This window comes from Microcebus murinus, chromosome 6 (assembly GCF_040939455.1).
Source record: "Microcebus murinus isolate Inina chromosome 6, M.murinus_Inina_mat1.0, whole genome shotgun sequence".
Lineage (NCBI taxonomy): Eukaryota > Metazoa > Chordata > Mammalia > Primates > Cheirogaleidae > Microcebus > Microcebus murinus.
In genome coordinates, this window is record NC_134109.1 from 41,409,980 (window position 1) to 41,431,789 (window position 21,810).

The window sequence follows — 21,810 nt, forward strand, 5'->3', positions numbered from 1 at the left end:
GCCTACCAATTTATTTATTTGATAAAATTCAATATCCACTCATTTTTTAAAATAAAACCAACCACTTATTGAAGTAGAAAATGGGGCAAGGCATGGTGGATCATACCTGTAATCCTAGCACTTTGGGAGGTGGAAGCAGGAGGATCACTTGAGGCCAGGAGTTTGAGATGAGCCTGAACAACATAGAAAGACTCCATCTCTAGAAAAAATTAAAAATTAGCAGACATGGTGGTACATGCCTATAGTCCTAGCTACTCAGGAGGCAGAGGTAGGAGGATCACAGTGAGCTATGATCATGCTACTATACAGTGACAGAGTGAGACCGTTTATCAAAGAAAAAAAAAAAGGCAATGAAACATTCACAATCTGTTAAATACACAAAAACACCTACCTCAATCATCATAGTATTATAATAGTGAAACGTTTAAAGCTTTCTCTCTACCCTGAGACTAAGAATTAGGCAAGGATGTCTCTATTCCCACATCGGTTCACATTGTACTAGAGGTCCTAGCCAATGCAGTGAGAAAAGAAAAGCAAATAAAAAGTGTAAGCATTGTAAAGGGAAAAATTAAACCTTCATTATTTCCACATGATATCAATATTATTTTGTACCTAGAAAGTTCAAAAGAACCTACAGAGGAATTTTTAAATCAATGTGAGAGATTATCAAGGCTGCTATATTAGAAATATACAATTAGGCATTTGCAATTCTACATATCAGTAACAAGTAGGAAATAAAAAATTTAAATACCATCTATAATAGCATCAAAAATCAAATAGCTAAGAATAAATATAACAAATTATATGTAAGACCACTTTACAAAAGAACTATAAAATATTGTTGAGAGAAATTAAACGGAACAGAAATAGAGAGATATACTATGTTCATAGATTAGAAAATTCAATAGTGTAAAGATGTCAATGCTCCCAAAACTGATTGATAGATTCTGTGAAATCCCTATAAATTCCCAACTATTTTTACTAGTTACAAACTAGTAAAAAAAACCCTAAATTTTCATCAACACTAAAATGGATAATTAACTTTGGTATATTAATACAATAGAATACTATTCAGCAATGGAAATGAATACACTAGAGCTACATAAAATCAGTTTCACAAACATTATGTAGAATGAAAAAAGCAAGGCACACAAAAAAATTCTATATGATCCCATTTATATAAAGTTCAGAAAACAATCAGGTAAAACTAGTTAATAGAGTTTAGGGATGTATTCTGTGGTGGCCAAACTATAAAGAAAACTAAGGAGGTGGTTATATTTGGAGATAGAAGGTAGGGTTTGAAGAGGGCATAAAGGGATCTTCTCTGGTGCTTTCAATGTTCTATTTCTTGTCCTGGGAAGTGGTTACATGCTGTTCACTTTGTTATAAATAATTGAATTTTACATCTTTATTTAGTTTACTTTTCTAAATCTGTTATAATATACAGTTTTAAAAAAGGATTATAAAAAATGAAAGACTTGAGCTGGATAAAGTTTTTTCATTTCTAATGTTTGACTCAGGGTCCAAGAATTATAAATATACCAGTTTTAAAGTTCTTGGGAAAAGATATATGTCTGGTCTGTGTGCAGATTCTGATTTGGAGTCTAAGCAACTCTGCTGAGTGGACATACAGACTTCACAGACTGAGAAAAAAGTGTTGGGGGAAAAATGATATTGCATTTTTGGAAAACATTGCCTTTACAAAAACCTGGGTTTAAGGCCCAACTCATCTGATAAATTCAGCTCTTTGCAGATAAGTATAAATATTTTTAAATAGAACTGAATAGAAAAAGATAGTGCTGTAGAACTACCTGTGTTTATTCCCTGTGACGAGTCTGTTCTTAGAGAATCAGAACTGGCTCTCATATTCATTGTTGAAAAAAATCTTAATTAATAAAATAGCCTGTGTAGTAATGAAACATATAGGATTTTCTTATTTTTGTCATGTTTAGAGTACATAAGTAGGTACTTAGCAAAACTTGTGTGATACGGTTGTGTAGATAACGGGTCTTTCTGGAAGCATTTATCTCAACAGATCTGTTTGCATTTCAGTGACTTCTTAAAACACTGGCTCCACCTGTAGGCAGAGATTTGCACAAAAATAATATGAAAAAGGAGTAACTTTAGTCTACTACAGGCCAGTTTCTTAGCTTTTTAAATTATAATTGAAGGTTTTTCAGTTAAATTCTTATCTCCTTGTTGGTGTTCAGGTATGAGCAAAGAGAAACTCTGATCTCTCACCATGAGAGTGTGCCAGGGAATCTCTTGAAATAGGAAGGGAATGTAATTTAACTCCTTAGAGCAGGTTACTTTGTCAGATTAAGTGGTGAACCAAAATGACTCATTGACAGGCAAACCTTGTTTTCCAACAGTAAGTGGTTATCTGTCTCAAAACATTTTTTGGAAGGTAAAATGATTATAAACTAAAAATCAATAGATTTCCAGATATAAGCAATAAATGTATGAGAATTTTTAAGTGGTCCTACCATCCATACGTAGCACAAGTTGGTAACAATTTGATGTTGAGACCCAAAGATTGGATGGCAGTTACTCAGTGAAAGCTAAATGGATTTACTAGGTATGAGCTATACCTTAGGAATTCTTCTATGTTGGAACTTTCTTGTCTTAGAGGCTATGATTGGGACTAAGAAAACACAGTATAGATAATTCCAGATGTAATCTGTTGGATGTTTTCTGGAAATTTATAAGGAAGTGAGTATGATATAACTTCTTTACTTGGCCATGATGATCTCATCCCAATCTAGCTTTCCAGTCTTATCTCCTACTTCACCCCTTTACATATACTTTTCTGTCAGACTGTACTCGTCATAGTTTCTTGGACACATACCACATATTGTTCCACACATGAGCTTTGTTCACTCTATACTTCTCTTTCTTCCCACCCTCTTCATTTGACCAAACCCTATCACATCCTTCAAGACTGATCTCCAGTGGGACCTCCTTTGTAAGGCCCTCCACTCCCATGGCACTGTCTGTCTCATAAAGAAACTGTCACATTTGACATCAAAAAGAAGTTAGCTTTTAGTCCATCATGACAGTCTGTAATGTGCTAACTTTAGCATTTCAGCTTTCTGCCTTCCGTTTACTGTTACCCGAAAGTTGGTATGTAAGAAACTGAGCATGAGGTTCCATATTTTCATTTCCTCCCTCCCTCCCTCCCTCCCTTCCTTTCTTTCTTTATCCAACATTTATTGTTTACTTACTACAAGCCAGACACTGTACTGTGCCCTCACTTAACATCAATAAATAAGATGTCATTGCTCTTTTGTAGGTCACAGTCTGGAGGACAAGAAAGGCATGAAAATAAACAAAAACCTCAAAATGTGCTAAATTGTCTCCCCTTTCTCCTCTGTTCTCCCCTCAGTCTATCTCAGTTGGATTTCTGAACTTATATCACTACAGATACTGCTCTTATTTAGTAATGGTATCTCCTCATTAGCATATGAGAACCCTGACCTTACCTTCTTATTTTCTGCTGTGCCCCTACCACCTAGCACACAGCATGTGCTCAATAGTTATTGCCAAATGAACTTACAAGGGGGGTTTATAGGAAATGTCAGGGCTGTGGACAGGAAGGAGCAACTAACTCATTCCAAGAAATGCTGGCTTGGCCAGGTGGTAATATGATTGTAGGCTTAAAAGTTTAGGTAGGGAAGGAGTTTGGGGTTAGAAACAGGGAGTGGGAAAGGATATTCTAGAAAGAGGGAGTAGAATGTGCAAAGATTTAGAGGTGGGAGAGAGATTTGTTTGGGGAGAAGAAAATGGAATCATCTGGTTTGGGGAAGAGTGAAGTGGTTAGAATGCTCAGAAATTTAGACTGTCTCTTTAAAGTAATAGGTAGCCACTGAAAGATCGTAAGCAAAGGAATGATATATTCAGTTTTTATTTTCAAAAGACACCTCTGTTAACGTTATAAAATATGGATTTGGGGGGGGACAGTAAGACCAGGGGCAGGGAGTTTTCTGTTCTTACTGCTGTATTGTTGTTGCTGTTATTGTTGTTGTTGTAATAGCTGCCTCATTCCTAAAGGCATTTGAGCCTTTGAGGTAGTTATCACTCCCTAGGGAGACTCTGAGAACTCCCCAGGTAAGTAATGATGTTGACCTGAGGTCAGCCAGTGGCAGTGGCTAAAAGGTGGGATAGACTTCAGAGGAAATGAGGAGGTCAAATTGGCAGAGCAGGGGGAGTGGGCTGGACATAGGAGGGAAAGGAGTCCATGGTGGTGGGGCTTTCTAATTTGATTGGAGCATAGTGCTGTTAACTGAAGTCAAGAATGTAGGAAGAGCCAGAAGGTTTTAGAGTGAAGAGAAATTAGTTCACTTTGAAGAATTCTGAACTTGAAGCACTTACAGGATATTCAGGTAGAGAAAGAAAGGACAGAGACCAACTATGGTTTTCATGATGGTGTGTTTTCATTTAATATCTTTATAAAGAGATTCCTTATTGCAGTTGACTAACAAACAATAGATACACAGTAACTTTGATGTCATCTCAGCCAAATTCCCTATGCATGGTTACTTTCCCTGGTACTAAACATCACATTGCCACAGCACTATTTTAAACATGTTTTTCTTGTTGCAAAATGCTAATGAAAAAAATTAAAATTAATTTACAATGGTAAATAATGAAGAGCTCTTTGCAATAACTCACACTCGTGCTTGAATTTTCAAGTACTTGTCACTTGAGGAACTCAACAAGATCAACAAATATTATCCAGTAGGAAGAATAGTAGGGAAAATTAGGCTGCAGTTAGAGAATAGCCCACTGGTCACATCTAGATGGAACTTGCTCACCTTGACATCTAAATATAGTTGCTCAAATTAAGAGGTCATACCAATTTCATTGTAAAGAAAACATGCTTCTGAGATGCAATCATCATTAATTTCATCTCGTTTGTCTTTAAGGTCTCTTTCAATAGCAACTATAAACATACATGGCTGTGTTCTGTTATCATCCTTGTCTGAGCAAACAATATAAAGAACCCATAATCTCATCAAAATAACCCATTGTACCCTGCAATTTATAAAGCTTTCTCATAGCGATGCTGTAGTTAAAGATAACATCCATTCTGCAATGCAACAATTTGGGTTGTTTTTCCAAGGTCTTAATATGATGCTCTTAGCTACAATCAAACCTAATTTGTTTCAGATTTTGTTTGCAAAGGAAACACTGGGTCCTGAATGTCTATACATAGTAGTTAGAAAGAAAAAAATAAACCAATGTCTTTTTTTTTCATCCATCCCTCAATCTCTCTCATGATCTCTGTCTCTCTTCCTCCCTCATTAATGACACATTCTCAAATTCCTAATATATTTTTAAAATACCAAGAAATATGTCTTACCCCACACTAATTAACTTAGGCTGTCCATGAATGAGATCTATTAGTATTCTCTAAACATTCCTAGGGAAACTCTAATTACACCTGGAGTTGAGAACTCTCTCGGAAGCAAATCCATATTGAATATTCTGCAGTCTTGCAGTGTGACAATTCATCTTCCAGTGCCACAATTTTAATCTGAATTCATAGCTGCTTCAGTTTTCATATATTGTTTAAAACATTTTTTCTGAAATTGGGGTTCTCTTGTTTATATTTTTCGTAAATTACATTTTATTATATTGATAGATTTTTTTTCTTTTGTAAGTAAAGAAGGACTCTATCATTAATAGCTGATTAGTTCTTGGTAGATTAAGTTAAAGTCAGGAAAACAGAAACCACAAGGATTGAAAAGCAGCATTTGCCTTTGTGTATGGCTTGCAGGAAAGTCTCTTCTTTTAGCTGAAGGGCTACAAGAGATGGTGGGGAGAGAAACAAATTAGCTGATATTAGAGAGAGACAATGTCAGCTCTACTAACACAGAGATTGTAGAGGAGGCACTAAGGAAACAGAACCTGGAATTCAAAAGAGCTCATCAGCTCTACAAGATGAGAAAAGTGTTCAGAGGAAGATGATTAATGTTTGGGATAGGACAAACAACACCCTGTTCAAAGAACAGCTATTTAACAGTCGTGGGTGTCTCCAAATTCTCCTCATAACAGATATCTAAACAGGTCCAGCTACAGAGCAAGAAGATACTCTCAAACTGTAACTCAAATATTACCCTTGGTACCATTGTTGCTATATGTGATTATGAGTTTTCTGGTATCTTTTTGGTTTATAATGTGCATTTTTAACCAGTGAAACTTTGTATTAGTCTGCTAGGGCTACCATAATAACAAAGTACCACAGACTGGGTGGCTTAAACAACAGAAATTTATTTTCTCACAGTTACGGAGGTTGGATGTCCAAGATCAAGGTGTCAGCAGGTTTAGTTTCTCCTAATGCCTCTCTTCTTGACTTGTAGATGTACGTCTTTGGCCTGTGTTTTCACATTTTCCTCCCTTTCTGTCTGTCTTAATCTCCTTTTCTTCTAGGGATACTAGTCATGTTGAATTAGAGTCCACCCTAATTACCTCATTTTGACTTAACTACCTCTTTGAAAACCCTATCTCTAAATGCAATCACATTCTGACGTGCTGGGAGTCAGGACTTCAACATATGGATTTGAGGGAAGAGGGAAGATGGCTGACCAGAGACACCGGCTGCCAGATAGTCTCAGAAAGAAGGAAAAGTTTTAGATGAAAAAGAAAAACCGAACAAGCAAACAAACATAGATGAGGTATAATTCTGACAGAAATGTGCCAGAACCTACCAGACACTCCATGAGAAAAAGTTGCAATGCAGAACAGGAAGAAGCAAGGTATCAGCAGAGATCAACCCCTGAGAGCCTTGGAGTCCAGTGAGAAGTGTAGGCAGAGTGTTTTTTTTTTCTCTGCTCCCATCTCTATGAATGATGGGTTCCCAAGCTGCCAGAGAGACCTTCTGCCCACAGGAGCCCAGAGGCTGCTGCTGCCAGTGAAGCCGGGAGCTTCTTGCGGACAAGACCCAAGGCTCCCAGACCCCTGGGGTGCTTACTGCCACACAGATCTGAACTGGGGCAGCAAGCACCATATTACTTCGCTACCCACCACGTGCCTTTGTACTCCTTGGGAGGCTTCAACCCCTAAGGTTTCATCTTGCTTGTTCCCACACAGACATTTTCCAATTCCAGCCCAGACTGCAAGAGCCACAGGGATATAGTAGGTCCTGGGTGACCTGCATGACTCCAGCACCTGGACATTCCAGCCAGGCAGCCCCCCAGAAGGAGGGACGGGCATGACCAGAGTGCTAGCTTTCCTCCATCTAGACTCTTTTTCTCTCCTTCCCCTCCCTGACCTGCAGTTGCTAAGAGAGACAATTGAGCCACCACACTGAGGCTTCCACAGAAAGTGGGGCTCAGACCTTTTCTTTTGGGGTCCTGCAACATACTGAAGGATGCTCAGACTGTGGGCTCCCTATCTGCCAACTCTCCCTGGTTCTGCTTGCCTGGCAATTCCATCAGTGTGGCACATGCCCTGAGGCAGAGGGACATTGAACTTGCTTGGGTACCTTGTGGGCAACTTGTGACCAGCCTGTTTCTCCCTGGCATGGTCAGGGATTGATTTTTGGAGACCTAGAGACAGATCTGCAGGCCAGATCCTGTACTCCCACATCCCGATTGTGTTGCTCAGGGGCAAGGAGGGGAGATTTGTGAGCAGATGCTGGGAGGGAAAACCTTGGATGAGGGGAAGGCAGAGAACAGTGAAGCCTGATCCAGACTTCCAAATAGTGAATCTCAGATGACTCCACCTCCACAAGCAGACTGTCTGGTTGGGTGGCACCACTTTGGCCCCTCCCTGACAGACCTTTGACACCTGCTGAAACAGACACCTTGCCAGCTTTTGTGAAACCTGCCTGATGAAAAGCTCACCCAATCCAGCCCCACCCAGCTGCACTCCCCCAACCGTCTCTGCTGTGGCAGAGAATAGGGACTCACCTGAAGTTCCAGGACCCCACCCACCACCTGGGGCATTCAAGTGCTTCTCCTAAGTTACTAGAGCCAGCCACAGGACCCAAAAACAACATTGCAGCTTGTTCCTCTGGCAACTAACAGAGAGATCAATTTGCATGCCCTTTACAGCATTTTCTGACTCAGTCATATGATGTGTGTTTTATTCTCATCCACAAGCACTATCTACTATCTCAGAGATTAAATTGGGCATGACATTATATAAACAAAAGAAAATCCAAAAATCAGAAGCAACAGCTGCTCTAGATGAGAAGGAATCAGTGGAAGAGCCCTGGAAGCATGAAGAATCAGAGCAAAAGTTCATCCCCAAAAGGAATACTAGCTCTCTAGCAATAGATACCAACCAAAATCAGAATATTGAAATGACAGATAAAGAACTCCAAATATGGATTATAAGTAAGCTTAATGAAATATAAGAGAAAATTGAAAGCCAACACAAAGAAACCATAAAAATATTCAGGAAATGAATGAAAAATTCACTAAAGAAATCAAATTAATTAAAAAATCAAATAGAACTTCTGGAAATAAAAAATTAATTCAAGGAAATGTGAAACACAGTGGAAAGTCTTAAGAATAGACTATACCAGGCAGAAAAAAGACACTCAGAGCTTGAAGACAACACCTTCAAATTAAACAAGTCAGTCAAAGGTAAAGAACAGAGAATTAAGTGGAAGGAACAATGCCTACAAAAAATATGGGATTACATAAAGAAGCCAAACATGAGAATTATAGGCATCCATCAGTGTTAAAAAAAATAGAAATCACACAGGGTTGGAAAAATTATTTGAGAGAATAATAGAGGAAAACTTTCCTGGTCTTGCTAGAAATTTAGATATCCAGGTACAAGAACCTCAAAACCTCAAAAGACACCTGGGAGATTCATCACAAAGAAGCAGTCACCATGACACATAGTCTTTAGAGTGGCCAAAGTTGACACGAAGGAGGAACTCCTGTAAGCTATAAGGCAAAAACCCCAGGTAACTTACAAAAGAAAACTCATCAGGCTAACTGCAGACTTTTCCACTCAGACCTTGCAAGCCAGAAGAGATTGGGGCCCTATTTTCAGTCTTCTTAAAAAGTATAATGGTCACCCTAGAATTTTGTATCCTGCAAAACTAAGTTTCTTATATGAAGGAGAAATAAAGACTTTTTCAGACAAGCAAACACTAAGGGAATTTGTCAAAACCAGACCTCCCTTGCAGGAAGTACTCAGATCTGCATTATACTTTGATCAGCACAAAAGAAACACACCAGAGTAAAATTACCCAAAAGCTAAAGCTCAGAGTCCATTAAAACAAATAACAAAGTTCTATCCAACAGGATGAAGAGAAATGCATCCCACCTATCAATCATTTCAGTAAATGTGAATGGCTTGACTTCCCCACTCAAGAGACATAGGCTGGCTGAATAATAATTAAAAAAAGATACAGCCAAATATTTGCTGTCTCCAGGAAACACATCTAACCCATAAGGACTCATTCAGACTCAAGGTAAAGGGATGGAAAACAACATTTCATGCAAATAGAAATCAAAAGAAAGTAAGTGTAGTCATTCTCATATCAGATAACATAGACTTCAAATCAACAATAGTGAAGAAAGACAAAGAGGGTCATTATATGATGGCAAAGGGAGCAATTTATCAAGAATGCATAACGATACTAAATATTTATGTACCTAGCACAGGTACAATGAGATTCACAAAGCAAACCCTACTAGAACTAAACAAAAAGATAAGCAGAAACATCATAACTGTTGGAGACTTCAACACCTCACTGGCAGAACTGGACAGAACCTTCAAGCAGAAAATAAATAAAGAAATAATGGATTTAAATAGGACTCTAGAGAAAATTGGCCTAACAGACATTTAAAGAACATTTTACCCCCACAACTATCAAATATACTTTCTTCTAATCAGCACCTGTCACATTCCCTAAGATAGATTACATCTTAGGCCACCAAACTTGTCTCAACATATTCAAAAAAATAGATATTATACCATATATTTTCTCAGACCACAGTGGAATAAAATTAGAAATTAACTCCAACACAAACACTTGATTCTACAGAAAGTTGTAGAAATTAAACAACCTACCACTGAATAAGTATTAGGTCAAGGAGGAAATTAAGGTGGAAATCAAAAGATTCCTGGAACTAAATGGCAAAGGGGACACAAGTTATTAAAATCTGTGGGATTCAGCAAAAGCAATCCTAAGGGTAATATTCATCAAAAAGAGAAAGATCACAAATCATCAATCTAATAAAACATCTCAAGGAACTAGAAAAGGAAGAGCAAACCAAACCCAAACACGCCAGAAGAAAAGAAATAACTAGGGTCAGAGCAGAATTAAATGAAATAACAAACAAAAAATAATACAGAAGATTAATGAAACAAAGAGTTGATTCTTTGAGAAGATAAATGAAATTGGTAGACCTCTCACTAGATTAACAAGAAATAGAACAGAAAGGACCCAAATAAATTCAATTAGAAATGAAAAAGGAGATATTACAACTGATACCATGGAAATATAAAATATCATCTGTGAATGCTATAAAAATCACTATGCACATAAACTTGAAACACTGAGAAAATGCACAAATTTCTGGAAATACACAACCTCCCAAGGCTTAATCAGGAAGAAATAGAACTCTTGAACAGATCAATTATGAGCAATGAACTTGAAACAGCAATAAAAAGTCTTCCAAAAAAAAAAAAAAAAGCCCTGGACCAGATGATTTCAGAGCCATCTGTGTAGGTTATCAGACCTACAAAGAAAAATTGATACCCATAGTGCAGAAATTATTTCAAAACATCAAGAAGGAAGGAATCCTCCCCAACTCATTTTACAAAGCCAGTATCACATTGACACCAAAGCCAGGAAAGGACACAACAACAACAACAAAAAAAAACTAATGCCCCTTATGAGTACAGATGCAAAAATCCTCAATAAAATTCTAGCCAACCTAATTCAGTAGTACATAAAAAAATAATCCACCACAACCAAGTGGGCTTCATCCTAGGGATGTAAGGATGGTTCAACATATGTAAATCAACAAATGTAATGCACCATATAAACAGAAGCAAAAGCAAAGATCATATGATCATCTCAGTAGATGCAGAAAAATCATTTGACAAAATTCAGCATCATTTTATGATGCTTTCTTAATCAAATAGGCATAGGTGGAACATACCTCAAAATTCTAAAAAGTGTATGTGACAAACCCTCAGCCAACATCATACTAAATGGAGAAAAGTTGAAAACTTTCCCACTCAGAACTGGAACAAGACAAGGGTGCCCACTGTCACCATTTCTATTCCACATAGTGATGGAAGTCCTAGCCAGAGTAATCAGGCAAGAAAAGGAAATCCATTGTACCCAAATGGGGAAAGAGAAGGTCAAACTATCGCTTTTTGTTGATGATGGTATCTTACATCTAGAAAACTCCAAAAATTCCACCAAGTGATTCCTAGAATTGATTAATCAATTCAGCAAAGTCTCAGATTATAAAATCAATGTATATCAATCAGTAGCATTCCTATATACCAGCAACAATCAAGCTGAGAGTCAAATGAAAGAGTTAATATCTTTCACAATGGCTAAACCCAAAAGAAAATACCTAGGAATATATTTAACCAAGGAGGTAAAAGATCTCTACAAAGAGAACTACAAATCACTGAGGAAGGAAATTTCAGATGATGTAAACAAATGGAAAAACATATCATGCTCATGGATCAGCAGAATCAACATTGTTAAAGTGTCGATACTACCCAAAGTGATCTACAGATTCAATATACCATCAAAATATCAAAGTCACTTTTTGCAGATATAGAAAACATAATTCTATACTTCGTTTGGAACCAGAAAAAAAAAAAACCAAATAGCGAAAGCAATCCTAAGCAAAAGGAATAAATTGGGAGGCATCACTCTACCAGACTTTAAGCTATGCTACAAGGCTATAGCAACCAAAATATCATGGTATTTGCATAAAAATAGAGACATAGACCAATGGAACAGAACAGAGAACCCAGATATAAAACCATGCACATATTGCCATCTAATCTTTGACAAAGTAGACAGTGATATACACTGATGAAAGAATCCCTATTCAATAAATGGTTCTGGGAAAATTGGACAGCCACATGTAGAAGACTGAAACAGATCTATATCTCTCACCACTCAAAAAAATTAATTCAATATGGATAACAGCCTTAAATCTAAAACATAAAACCATAAGAATTCTAAAAGAAAATGTTGGAAAAACTCTTCTAGATATTGGCCTAGGGAAAGAATTTATGAAGAAGATGCCAAGGGCAATTATAGCAATAACAAATATAAATAAATGGGATTTGATTAAATTATAAAGCTTCAGCGCAGCCAAGGAAACAATGTATAGAGCAAATAGGCAACCTACAGAATGGGAGAAAATGTTTTCATGCTAGACATCCAATAAAGGGCTAATAAGCAAAAACTGCAAAGAATTCAAGCAAATCAGCAAGAAAAAAAATCAAACAACCCTATTAAAAATTGGGCAAAAGGCATGAACAGAAGCTTTTCAAAATAAGATAGACTAATGACCAATATACATATGAAAAACTTCTCTATGCCACTAGTCATCAGGGAAATGCAAATCAAAACCACAATGAGATATTACCTAACCCCAGTGAGAATGGCTTTTATCAAAAAGTCCCAAAACAGTAGATGCGGGGATGGATGTGGAGAGATAGGTTAACTTATACACTATTGATGGGACTGCAAACTAGTACAATCTCTATGGAAAATAGTATGGAGATTCCTCAAAGTAGACTCATGATATGACCTAGCAATCCCACTACTGGGTATTTATCCAAAGGAAAAAATCCTTTTATCAAAAAGACACCTGCACTCAAATGCTTATTATAGCACAATTCACAATCACAAAGGTGTGGAATCAACCCAAATGCCCATCAATTAATGAATGGGTTAATAAAATGTGGTATATAGAGTCTTCTCTCTCGCTCTCTCCGCTGCCGTAGCCGGACCCTTCCTTCGCCTTCGCCGCCGCTCCGCATCTGCACATCCCTACAATGGCTAAAACAGCAATGGCCTACAAGGAAAAAATGAAGGAGCTGTCCATGCTATCACTGATCTGCTCTTGCTTTTACCCGGAACCTCCTAACATCAACATCTATACTTACGATGATATGGAAGTGAAGCAAATCAACAAACGTGCCTCTGGCCAGGCTTTTGAGCTGATCTTAAAGCCACCATCTCCCATCTCAGAAGCCCCACGAACTTTAGCTTCTCCAAAGAAGAAAGACCTGTCCCTGGAGGAGATCCAGAAGAAACTGGAGGCTGCGGAGGAAAGAAGAAAGTCTCAGGAGGCCCAGGTGCTGAAACAATTGGCAGAGAAGAGGGAACATGAGCGAGAAGTCCTTCAGAAGGCTTTGGAGGAAAACAACAACTTCAGCAAGATGGCGGAGGAAAAGCTGATCCTGAAAATGGAACAAATTAAGGAAAACCGTGAGGCTAATCTAGCTGCTATTATTGAACGTCTGCAGGAAAAGGAGAGGCATGCCGCGGAGGTGCGCAGGAACAAGGAACTCCAGGTTGAACTGTCTGGCTGAAGCAATGAGGGTCTGGCACGCCCCACCAATAGTAAATCCCCCTGCCTATATTATAATGGATCATGCGATATTAGGATGGGGAATGTATGACATGGTTTAAAAAGAACTCATTATAAAAATCAAAAACAGAAAACAGAATCAAAAATTTTAAAAAAAAATCAATGCGGTCTCTTTGCAGAATGTTTTGCTTGATGTTTAAAAAATACCTTGGATCTTATTTTGTAAATACTTACATTTTTGTTAAAAAATACAAGTGTTGCATTATGCAAGTTATTTCATAATCTTACATGTCCTGTAACAGGCTTTTGATGTTGTGTCTTTCCACTCAAATGGATTTGCTAGGTCTGTTCTTTTTGAAGCTCCCCATGTCTAATTCCATTCCAACAGAAACAAGAGGTCAGTAGACAGTCTATGGTGCTAGAAACCCACCATTGCCTAATGACCTAGATGGATGGCTGTGTAATCTCTGAGCTTGACTAAGACCATACCTAGATCACACAGGTATTATGACTCCACATGAACCTCCACATTTGTTCGCTCATAATCTACTTACTGCCTAGAAACTACAAAACCAGGCTAAGAAAAACCACCAGTCATAGCATTTACTTCTGCTTCTGCTTCTGATTATGTGCTACAAATGTGTTTTTTGGCTTTAAAAAGGGATGGATGAGAGGACAGATCTGAGATCAATCTGGGTAGAAGCAAAAAAGTTGAACCTTTTAAAAGTGCTGAACACACGTCCAAATCCACATGGTTCAAGCAGCCATGAAATCGCTCTTCATAAAGTGGGCTTAATTGTCTAGTTTAAGTTCTTTTGATGGAATGAATTAATTAATGTGTCAGGTGGCTTATTTGTGGATGGTATGATTGACGATGTTCATTTTAAGCTCTTACCTATAGTACAAGTACATGATGCTACTGAATATCTTTCCACTTGGAAACTGTGAGCTGGTCGTTGCATTAAAACACACACACAAACAAAATCGAAACACTGTGGACTTTCACGCAAGCTGGTCTTTCTTCCCCAGTGTGAGGCAATCCTGCCTAGTGAAAAAGTAAATAAATAAATTACTCCATCTGTGAAGCTGATGCAAGTTAAGGGGGCCAGGCAGGGCATTTGTGCCAACCAAGAATCACCAGATACCCACCATAAGTACCTAGCGCAGTTTTGAAGTCGTTTCTCCCCAACTCCCAACTCCTGAAGGTTGCTGCCTGCATATTTACTCTTCATTAGTGCTATTTTCCTGTATGTCATTGTGAGCAAGCTGTGATTAATAAAGAATTGGAGTTCTGTGAACTAAAAAAAAAAAAAAATGTGGTATATATATACCATGGAGTACTACTCAGCCATAAAAAATGAATTAATACCTTTTGCAACAATCTGGATGGAACTGGAGACCATTCTCCTAAGTGAAATATCTAAAGAATGGAAAACCATCACCACAGGTACTCACTATTCATTTGGAACTAATTGATCAGCACTCATGTGCACAGATGGAAGTAAAACTCAATAGAAATCATGTGGGCGGGCAGGGGAGGGGATGGCTGAAATTGTACCTAACAGGTACAATGTACACTATCTGGGTGATGTGCACACTTATCACTTTGATTCAAGCAGTACAAAAGCAATCCACGTAACCAAAACATTTGTACTCCTGTAATATTATGAAATAAAAAATTTTAATAAAAACGTACTTATAAATTTAAAAAATTTGAGAGGGGAGACATAAAGCAGTTATAACAAAAAAAAAAAAAACCAGACAGTAATTCTTAATAAATCTGAAAATATATTTGCTAAAACTTTAGTGATCATTTTTTATTGAGATCCATATTTAACATTGAAATGAGGTTATCCAAAGCCCTGAGAAATAAGTGAGTATCATTGACGTGGGTCAGAAGAAAGGGTCTTGTGCCAAAGTGGAACTCTCCTTTTAACTTTTGTAGCCAAGATCAATGTTGTCATATAACTTTGATTCTGGATGAGCTTCTCACTGCATGCTTGCCTGCCTGCAGCCTGTGCCAAAATCAATTCAGAAAAAAAGGCTGTCATGCTGAACATCAGTGGTTCCAAGGCAGGAAGAGTGCAGGAGAGGAGGGAGCTGTTAAATAGGGAACCGAAGACTTCTAATGGCTTTTGGTAATCAGCCCAGCTGCACTAATTTGATTTTTGAACTGAAAACCCCAGGATGCTGCCTGAACGACTAAGCTCATGCTGGAAATAGCATCCTTTAAAGTGTGGCTCCAGGGACAGCCTGCATAGTATAAATAGCTTTAGAAATTAATTTCAAGATATGGGCCAGGTAAGTAAGTAACTGACTCCTTGGTAACATTAAGGCATTTTTCAAAGATTTTGAAATCATTTCCATCTCTTGATAGATCTTCATTGAAATAATGATTCAGTGATCTGAGAATTAATGCCTCCTCATAGTTTCTACTTAGAAACTATGGTTAAACATTACTTATTTGGAACTCAGGTATTTGGTAATCTCACTCATTCCAAACACAGTCAAGAACCATGAAATAACCACAAAAGGTCCCTGAGTAGCAAACCTTGATGTCACGTGTATTGAAGAACATGCCCTTTGTTTCTTGGAGATCATCTCAGACCCACTTGCATAACTTATTTATTCTTTGTTTTCATGCAGTTTAAATAACCAGGTCAAATGAACGTGGTTATCTGTTCCTAAACCCAAAGACCAGAAGCGTCAGATTACAAAGACTTCTCATGGACTGCGAGCGGCAGTAAGAAGAGTCACTTGACCGCTCATTAGGAAAATTTCAGAAAAGTCTCTAACAAACAAATAACTCCAAAAGCAGTGAATTTGGGGGTTGTGTAATGTATGGGCCAAAGAGTCTGCTCATGTCAAATGACTTTGGACTGTGTCACTGTTTTAATCCTTAAACACCAAATCAGATTTGTAACGATGACCTTGAATAATCAAGGAGAGTGTGATGTAATCAGTATACTCTGTTTAAGGACTGCAAATATGATTGCTCCGGGAAGATTCAATCCAAATAAAATAAAGGAAAAATAAAAGAAGTCTTAGTACTGACAAAGGTAATAATTGTGCTACTAGAGGAAAATCACCCATTGTTGTCAGTGATGCCTGAAACCACAGATTTACCATAATTGTTCATTTCTAACCAAAGGGCATTCTCAGTACTCTTTTTCAAATCCTGTCAAAGTCACCAAAATAAATTTGGGTGTCTAATGTCTAATGGTCAGATCCAGTGAAGGCCCTTCCTTTTCTCAAAGGCCATACCTCACTGAACTTAATTTCCTACATGATCTTGACTTTTGAATCAGCTGGGTAGCGCAAATACAGCAATTGATGCCAACAGGGTGGGAGGCGTAAGGGTCTGTCTGATTCAGTATTTTTATCTCTGCTCAGAGTTAATAATACTGCTTACCCTTACTTGCAATGAAGATATAACTAACCCACCTCTTGTACAGCATTTTAGTATCTGGTTCTTCTTGCTTAGATAAATAATGTATACTGACCCACTTATACTCTTTTATCCAAATTTCTGGAAGAAATATACATGTCACATGTAATATAAAATGAGAATTTTCACAGTGTTCTGACTTACAGTTAAGGCCTAAAGATCAAAATAAAAAGTGCTAATTATCCTGTGAGCCACCTAAGGCAGGGACTGAACCCTCCCAAGGCAGCTAAGGAGCTACAGAATCTTCCTATAAACCCTCTGCCCCTGGAGAGACCCCTGAGAGAGAGAACAGAGGGAACCTCCTCAGAGACAAGTGAGGTGAAGGGACTCATGGAGACCCACTCTTCACAAGTGAGGGTGCCTTCTAGAAGGGAAGACCGGCATGTGGTGTTTTACTCAACCTACAGACCCATCCTAGTGTCTCTGCCAGGAAAGAGGCCAGGAAGAGCTCTTCAGGAGCAGCTAGTGGACTGGGGTGGGGGATGTGAACGCAGAGGTTGGCGCTGGCTTCTGGTCTAGAGAGGTCCACGGGAACAGCCTGTGCCCGCAGAGGCGTGGGACTCTGGGAAGTAGATGGCCACACCACCCTCCACCCCATTCAGATCTCCAAGGCACACGGGGAGTGTGGAAGGGAGAGGCTGTGATTCTCTCCTGTGGCTCCCCCTAGGTGGACAGAGAATAATGGAGGGGAGGAGTTACAAGGAGCAAGGAGTGAAGGGATCTAGAAGGGAAAGGAACACCACTCTGGGAAGCCACGTGAGCCGCCCACCAGCGTCAGGTAGCACTAAAGTGAACCAGAACAGAGATCGGAGACAACTTCCGCCGCCAACCGGCCACCCCTGTCTGAGAAGATTCTGCCCCACCTATTTACCTCCTACCCCAGCCTGGAGGAGTTGGGCTTGGATGGGGGTGGGCGAGGAGGGATTTCAGAAGCAGCCCACAGCCCCCTTCCTGCTGGAAGCCCCTAGTTTAGTCTACGACTGCGGTGGGGGTGGGGGGGGTGAATCAGATATTAGACTGATTTTTTTTTTTTTGAACTGGAGTGGACTAGTTTTAAAAATCAAAAGTGACAGGAAATTTGTCACTAAAGGATGGAAAAAGGGGAAATTGAAAGCAGTGGTTTTAAAATGTCCAGGCATTTGCAGGGAAGGGAGAAGATGTCTGTGATTCTAACTGGGAGTAGATGCTCAGGTTCCCGGCCAGGTATATATATCCAGCCCTAGAGGTGTAGGAAGAAGCGACCTTTAGACACAGACATTGATGATTCCAGAGCTGCTATTATCGGAGGTAATAAAAAAGGGTGATCCTGGAAACAGCCCCAGGATTGCTCCCACTCTGAGGTGTTGCTATATTTAGAACTTTAAAAAACCAGCTTTTAAAATGTCTTCTCCTTCTATTTCATTATATATATATATATTTTAACTTGCCACAATTGTAGATAAAAAAACTTTTGCTGAAATGATTGTGACAATTTTTGCTCTAGCTTGATTATTAAAGACATAAGAAATAACAATTGAAATGTGACTTTGTGAAGGCATCTGCATGATGTGCATTCCTTTCTGCTTGCTCTAGTAAATGTTTTACTTCTGGGGAAAATAATAATCATAATATTACAGCAGTTTTACATTTAGACTCCTCAAAAGACGAGTTAGCTATATGCTTTCCATAGAAAACCAGATAATCTTCTTATGAGTTAGCTATATGTTTAGCTAAAGAATACCTGAGATATATTTTTCACCATAGAATAGAGGCCCTCCTATAGTGATTGAGTTCAAGATTAAGACCTTATTGGTACTGGGCTCCGAGCTGCCCAATAATCTACATACTGAGTTTTTTTAGGGGGGATCTAGGGTGAAGAATTTGATGATTGCCCTATTTTCTGTATCCAATACACCATTGAAATGTAATGCATTAACTTAATAGATACTATTATTTTTCCAATATTACGGATGAGGACATTGAGACACAGAGAGGTTAAGTACCCTACCCAAAGTAGAGTACTTATTATGTGAAGAAGCTAGGATACAAACTCACGCAGTCTGGCCAGTTAAATCAGCCTCTTATCCTTGCCCACACTGGATATGATCATTTAAAATTTCTTTGCCAAGTAAATAGTCAAAAGTGGCATCTTATTGATATTTTAGTTTGCATACCTTTGATTACTAGTGGTGCTGCACATTTTGTTTGTAATACATTATTAATTTTGTATTCTTTCATTATAGTGTTCATGACCTGTGCCCATTTTTCTATTGGTATTAATCTTTTCATTTTTGGTTTCCGAGATGTCAATTTTAACAGCTCAATTATCTGATATATTGTAAATATTTTCCACAGTGTGTCATTTACTCTTTCGTTTTGTGCATGTATGTGTGTGTGTGTGGGAGGAGTATTTTGCCTATATACAAGTTAAAAAATCATTATGTAGTCAGCTCTATCAATTCGTTTCCTTTTATAGTTTTGCAAAGACCATTTTTTCATATTCATATATGTTTTCATCTTATTTTTATAGACTTTATTTCTTCAACACTTTTATCACAAACATTTTCAAACATCAAGTTGAAAGAATTTTACATAGAACACCTGTATTTGCAACATCTAAATTCTACCACTAACATTTTACTATACTTGTTTTATGCATAGGTACACATCAGTTTATCCCATTATCATCAATCTATTAATCCAGTTTACTTTTGGTGCTTTTCAAAGTAAATTGCAGACAGTATACTTCCTCTCTGAATATTTTGGCATGCATATCATTACCTAGGGTTCAATATTTGTTTACATTTTTTTCTTGTGATGTAAAATATTTATTTAAAATGCAATGCAATCTTAAGTCTGTGCTCACTGAGTTTTGACAAATGTGTACCTCTACATAACCCAAAGCCTATCAGAAAATACCCTGCCACCACTGCCTCTCCCAATCACTACCAAAGGAAAACACTGTTCTATTTTTTTTCCTACCATAAATGACTTTACTGCCTCTAAAATTTCATGTAAGTGGAATTATACAGTGTTGGGATACAGTTCTCCATGGATTGCTCACATTTCTGCATATCTTGGTAGCAGAGGCACATATGGCCTTTGTTCCAAGCTCTCTTTTCAAAGCTGTTGTATAGCTAGTGGCTTTGGAATACAGAAATAGTATCTCCTTTGAGAGCAAAGAGCACTAGAGAAGATGCAGCCTTGCTAAGCTTAAGGATCCTCTTTACTGCATGAACAAGTGTCACCTGGCTCTCTTCATGTAATCCTGTAGTAACTGGACATGGAAAATCAGCTCAAAAAAATTCTGATACTCTGGTTACTGCTACAGCTGTAAGTAATGAAGTCATTTGTCTCTGACCCAGGAGTCTCATGTCTTCTACCAGCATCCATAAAAGGTCTCAGGCTAACTGTTTAGCTTGCAAATAGAGTAAAATCTCAGACCTTTCACAGACCTTATCATACACGGTGTGTTCTGGCTGCTTTTTTTCAGCATGTTACTGAGGTTCACCCACACTGTAAATTCATTAGAAATCCTTTTCTTTGTATTGCTCAATAATATTCCATTGTACCACAGTTTATGCCTCCATTCTCCTGGCTATAGATGCATGCACAGTGCCCAGTTTGGGGCCATTAAAAATAAAGCTGCTGTAATAATTCTTGTACAAGTCTTTTTGTGAACATATGATTTCATTTTGGGGCTAGTGTAGATACCATGAAGTAGAATTGCTAGGTCACAGGGTAGGCACATGTTCAATTTTATTTTAAAAACTGCCAAACCTTTATCCAAAGGGATTGTGGCATTTTATATTCCTACCAATATGTATGACAGCTCCAATTGCTCTATAACTTTGTCAACATTTGATGTCATCCATCTCTTTTATTTTAGCCATTTTGGTGGGTGCTATAATGGTATCTTATTGTAGTTTTAATTTGCACTTCTCTGATGACTAATGATATTGAGTACATTTGTATGGGTTAATTGGCCACTTATCTAATTTTATGAAGTGTCTGTTCAAATTTTTTGCCCATTTTTGAGGGTAGTTCACTGAGTTCTTTATTAAGTCCTTGATTAACAGTTCTTTGTTAGGTATGTTTTTCCCAGACTATGGCTTGCCTATCAATTTTCTTAATGGTACCCCTTAATGAGCAGAAATTCTTGATTTTGATGAAGTCTAAGTATCAGTTTTTTGCTTTGTGGTTATTTTCCTTTGTGACCTCTCTGAGAAATTTTGACCACCTTCAAGTCACAAAGATATTGTCATATGTTTTCCTTAAAAAGTGTTTCTAACACCACTCCTCCTTTAAGCCTGCGTCCATCCCTCTTGACTTCCCCACAGTAGACATTCTTTGTGAAAACATGCAGTAGACACAGTGGACATTTCTTTGTGAAAGCTCAGGCTTTCAACTGCTTCTCTTGGAAATGAGGGTGGAAGAGTAGAAGCAGTCCATCAGGCCAGTCTACTTTCCTCAGATTTCCTGAAATCCTGGTGAATAAATGTTTCTCCATCTTGTTTTGTATATTTATCTCATACACTGACCCTATGAAAGGTCATTGCTAGCCCCACTTTACAGATTTGGAAAATAAGGCTTGCAGAGGTGAAGTAACTTGCTCAAAGTCATGCAGCTCCACAGCTCATAGTGTTGGAGCTGCAAATCACACCCTGATTCCAAAACTGTCATCATAACCATTCCACTAACCCTAACGCCGCACTGGTCAATACTCATGCTTGCCAGGATTAAAGTCACTGTAGTGCCTTAGTCTAATTTTATTGTTACCACTGCAATCGTCCTTCCTGGTTGTATTGTTCATGTTTTTTAATTGGTTTGTCTTAT

At 38.2% G+C, this 21,810-nt stretch overlaps 1 protein-coding gene and 1 pseudogene across 1 annotated transcript in view; both read left to right on the forward strand.

Moving 5' to 3' along the window:
- SLC35F4 (solute carrier family 35 member F4) overlaps positions 1-21,810 on the forward strand; it is a 222,950-nt gene that overhangs the window by 115,145 nt on the left and 85,995 nt on the right. The window lies entirely within an intron of this gene.
- On the forward strand, positions 12,944-14,215 carry LOC142871378 (stathmin-2 pseudogene; annotated as a pseudogene).